Below are 5,000 nucleotides of genomic sequence, written 5' to 3' on the forward strand. Positions count from 1 at the left end.
TTGCCAAGGTTAGGCACCGGAATGCTTGGCCTTGGCTTGCCCTAGCAGGGCATTGCTGGGTTGGGCTCCCTTGGCCTTTTGGGCGCCTTGGACGATGTCTTGCGAAGACCATGGGCACAAGGCCATGGCATATGGTGAGGAAAGGACCACGGTTGCCAAGGTTAGGCACCGGAATGCTTGGCCTTGGCTTGCCAAAGCAGGGCATTGCTGGGTTGGGCTCCCTTGGCCTTCCGGGCGCCTTGGACACTGTCTTGGGAAGACCATGGGCACAAGGCCATGGCATATGGTGGGGAATGGACCACGGTTGCCAAGGCTAGGCATATAGAGAGGAATCGCATTTTTGCCCGGATAGGCACCGGAATGCTTGGCCTTGGCTTGCCATAGCAGGGCATTGCTGGGTTGGGCTCCCTTGGCCTTCCGGGGGCCTTGGACGCTGTCTTGGGAAGACCATGGGCACAAGGCCATGGCATATAGTGAGGAATGGACCACGGTTGGCAAGGCTAGGCATATAGAGAGGAATGGACCACGGTTGCCAAGGTTGCGCAAGTTTTGGGCATTTTTTGCCCGGATATGCCCAAGTATGCCCCGATAGGCCCGTTACGCCCCGGTATGAACGCGTATGCCCGGATAGACTCGGTATGCCTTGGGATACATGCGTATGCCCCGATAGGCTTGGTACGCCCCGATATGCGCACGTGTGCCCCAGTAGGGCTCGGTATGCCCCGGTATGTACGCGTGTGCCCCGATAGGCCCGGTATGCCCCGATATGCACACGTGTGCCCCAATAGGGGTCGGTATGCCCCGGTAGGTACGCGTGTGCCCCGTAATGCACGTTTCGCAGATCTCCCCGCATGTCCCGCCCCTATATGTAATACTTACTTACTTACTTTCTTTCTTTCTTGCTTGCTTGCTTGCTTGCAATGGTTGGGAGTGCCCGGCATGCCCCGCTGCAGAGACCAAGGGCGCAATGACTTGGCACCGCGGATGCCGGGACTCCGGCACTTCCCGTGGCACTGATGGTTGGTTCCAAAGACAAAAGGCCGTGCAAGGCCACCGCACCGCGGATGATTTTGCTCGTGCTGGCGCCGTTGTGTGGCCAAAGAACATGCGCGAATGCTCGTGTCGGAAGGGTTGGTGTCCTGGCCCCGCGGGTGTCACGAATGCTCGGTTGCGAAGACCATGGGACCAGAGCCATGGCACGTCGGATGATGGCTCCAGCTGGCGCCCCGGCACTTTCTGTGGCATTGATGCTCGGTTTCAAAGACAAACGTGCGCAGTGCCAGGGGACCGCGGATGACTGCTCGTGCTGGCCCCGTTGGGCGGCATTGATGGTCGGTTGCAAAGAAAATGCGCGATTGCTCGTGTCGGGGCCCGGCAAGCCAAGGCCAAGCGAGCCATGGCACGTCGGATGATGGCTCCAGCTGGCGCCCCGGCACTTTCTGTGGCATTGATGCTCGGTTTCAAAGACAAACGTGCGCAGGGCCAGGGGACCGCGGATGACTGCTCGTGCTGGCCCCGTTGGGCGGCATTGATGGTCGGTTGCAAAGAAAATGCGCGATTGCTCGTGTCGGGGCCTGGCAAGCCAAGGCCAAGCGAGCCATGGCAACGCGGATGATGGCTCGCTAGTGCTGGCGCCGTGCACAGTGGCCTCGCACACTCGCCCTGCACGCTTCCCTTGCACGCAGCCTTGCACACTAGCCTCGCATGCGAGCCTTGCACCCTAGCCATGCAAACTAGCCTTGCACGGTAGCCATGCACACAAGCCGTGCACATTAGCCATGCGCACAAGCCCCGCACACTAGCCTTGCGCACAACCCTTGCACACAAGCCATGCACTCGAGCAATGCACACAAGCCTTGCACTCAAGCAATGCACACAAGCCCTGGACACTAGCCTTGCACACGGGCCTGGCACACAAGCCTTGGGCACTAGCCTTGCGCACTAGCGTTCCACATGAGCCTTGCACACTAGCCTTGGACACTAGCCTTGCACACAGGCCTTGCACACTAGGCATGCTTGGGCGAGCTGATCCCGCATCAAGTCGACGGGTCTAGGCATTCTTGGGCGCAGATCCCGCATCGTCTCGTCGCGTCTGGGCGCAAACACGTCGCGTCTCGTTGCGTCTTCAGAAGTCGTCGCTAACAGCACCTTTGGTTGCCACTGGTGGTTAGGCTGGTTGGTTGCGCAAACCCTATAGGAGGGTGGCATGCTGGTGGGCGTTTTTGCCCGGATAGGCACTAGAATGTGCAGATTTTGGGCGTTTTTGCCTGGATAGGCTAAGGAATGGGCATGCTTTGGGCGTTTTTGCCCGGATAGGCACCGGAATGCTTGGCCTTGGCTTGTCCTAGCAAGGCATTGCTGGGTTGGGCTCCCTTGGCCTTTTGGGCGCCTTGGACGATGTCTTGCGAAGACCATGGGCACAAGGCCATGGCATATGGTGAGGAAAGGACCACGGTTGCCAAGGTTAGGCACCGGAATGCTTGGCCTTGGCTTGCCAAAGCAGGGCATTGCTGGGTTGGGCTCCCTTGGCCTTCCGGGCGCCTTGGACACTGTCTTGGGAAGACCATGGGCACAAGGCCATGGCATATGGTGGGGAATGGACCACGGTTGCCAAGGCTAGGCATATAGAGAGGAATTGCATTTTTGCCCGGATAGGCACCGGAATGCTTGGCCTTGGCTTGCCATAGCAGGGCATTGCTGGGTTGGGCTCCCTTGGCCTTCCGGGGGCCTTGGACGCTGTCTTGGGAAGACCATGGGCACAAGGCCATGGCATATAGTGAGGAATGGACCACGGTTGGCAAGGCTAGGCATATAGAGAGGAATGGACCACGGTTGCCAAGGTTGCGCAAGTTTTGGGCATTTTTTGCCCGGATATGCCCAAGTATGCCCCGATAGGCCCGTTACGCCCCGGTATGAACGCGTATGCCCGGATAGACTCGGTATGCCTTGGGATACATGCGTATGCCCCGATAGGCTTGGTACGCCCCGATATGCGCACGTGTGCCCCAGTAGGGCTCGGTATGCCCCGGTATGTACGCGTGTGCCCCGATAGGCCCGGTATGCCCCGATATGCACACGTGTGCCCCAATAGGGGTCGGTATGCCCCGGTAGGTACGCGTGTGCCCCGTAATGCACGTTTCGCAGATCTCCCCGCATGTCCCGCCCCTATATGTAATACTTACTTACTTACTTACTTTCTTTCTTGCTTGCTTGCTTGCTTGCAATGGTTGGGAGTGCCCGGCATGCCCCGCTGCAGAGACCAAGGGCGCAATGACTTGGCACCGCGGATGCCGGGACTCCGGCACTTCCCGTGGCACTGATGGTTGGTTCCAAAGACAAAAGGCCGTGCAAGGCCACCGCACCGCGGATGATTTTGCTCGTGCTGGCGCCGTTGTGTGGCCAAAGAACATGCGCGAATGCTCGTGTCGGAAGGGTTGGTGTCCTGGCCCCGCGGGTGTCACGAATGCTCGGTTGCGAAGACCATGGGACCAGAGCCATGGCACGTCGGATGATGGCTCCAGCTGGCGCCCCGGCACTTTCTGTGGCATTGATGCTCGGTTTCAAAGACAAACGTGCGCAGGGCCAGGGGACCGCGGATGACTGCTCGTGCTGGCCCCGTTGGGCGGCATTGATGGTCGGTTGCAAAGAAAATGCGCGATTGCTCGTGTCGGGGCCTGGCAAGCCAAGGCCAAGCGAGCCATGGCAACGCGGATGATGGCTCCAGCTGGCGCCCCGGCACTTTCTGTGGCATTGATGCTCGGTTTCGAAGACAAACGTGCGCAGGGCCAGGGGACCGCGGAGGACTGCTCGTGCTGGCCCCGTTGGGCGGCATTGATGGTGTGTTGCAGAGAGCATGTGCGATTGCAAGTGTCGGCCGGGTTTGGGTTCCCTTGGGCTTTCGGGTGCCTTGGACGCTGTCTTGCGAAGACCATGGGCACAAGGCCCCGTCCTGGCCCCTTGTTCGATTCGCTCTCGTCTTGCGCTTGCTTCCAAGGTCCTCCATGACCTTCCCCATGGCCTTGCTAGATCCCCCCCATGACGCATGACCTCTGTCCGTTGATTGGTTTTGAGTGCACACCATGCCCGGCTTGGCACCGTGTTGTCGCGTGAGTGGCATTTGGATCGTGCATGCTGGTGGGCTACCTGCCAATGCGCACAAGCCTTGCACACTAGCCTTGCGCACGAGCCTTGCACAAAAGCCTTGGACACAAGCCTTGCGCACAAGCCATGCGCACAAGCCTTGGACGCTAGCCTTGCACACAAGCCATGCATACAAGCCTTGCTCACAAGCCTTGGGCACTGGCCCATCGCAGTAGCCTTGCACACAAGCCTTGCGCACTAGCTTTGGGCACGAGCCTTGCGCACTTGCCTTGGGCACTAGCCTTGCACACAACCCTTGGGAACTAGCCTTGCGCACCAGCCTTGCCCACAAGCCTTGCACACCAGCCTTGCACACTAGCCTTGCATACAAGCCTTGCACACTAGCCTTGCACACAGGCCATGCTCACTAGCCTTGGGCACTAGCCTTGCACACAGACCTTGGGCGCTAGCCTTGCGCACTAGCCTTGCCCACGAGCCTTGCACACTAGCCTTGCACGCAGGCCTTGCACGCTAGGCATGCTTGGGCCAGCAGCTCCCGCATCAAGTCGGCGGGTGTAGGCACGGTTGGGCGCAGATCCCGCATCGCCTCGTCGCGTCTGGGCGCAAACCCGTCGCGTCTCGTTGCGTCTTCAGAAGTCGTCGCTAACAGCACCTTTGGTTGCCACTGGTGGTTAGGCGGGTTGGTTGCGCAAACCCTATAGGAGGGTGGCATGCTGCGGGGCGCTGGAATGCGCAGGCTTAGGGCGTTTTTGCCCGGATAGGCACTGGAATGTGCTGGTTTTGGGCGTTTTTGCCTGGATAGGCTAAGGAATGGGCATGCTTTGGGCGTTTTCCCCGGATAGGCACTGGAATGGGCTGGTTTTGGGCGTTTTTGCCTGGATAGGCTAACGAATGGGGCA

The sequence above is a fragment of the Tasmannia lanceolata genome, unplaced genomic scaffold, assembly GCF_043159265.1.
Source record: "Tasmannia lanceolata isolate RefF3 unplaced genomic scaffold, GAP_Taslan_0.1 ptg000391l, whole genome shotgun sequence".
Lineage (NCBI taxonomy): Eukaryota > Viridiplantae > Streptophyta > Magnoliopsida > Canellales > Winteraceae > Tasmannia > Tasmannia lanceolata.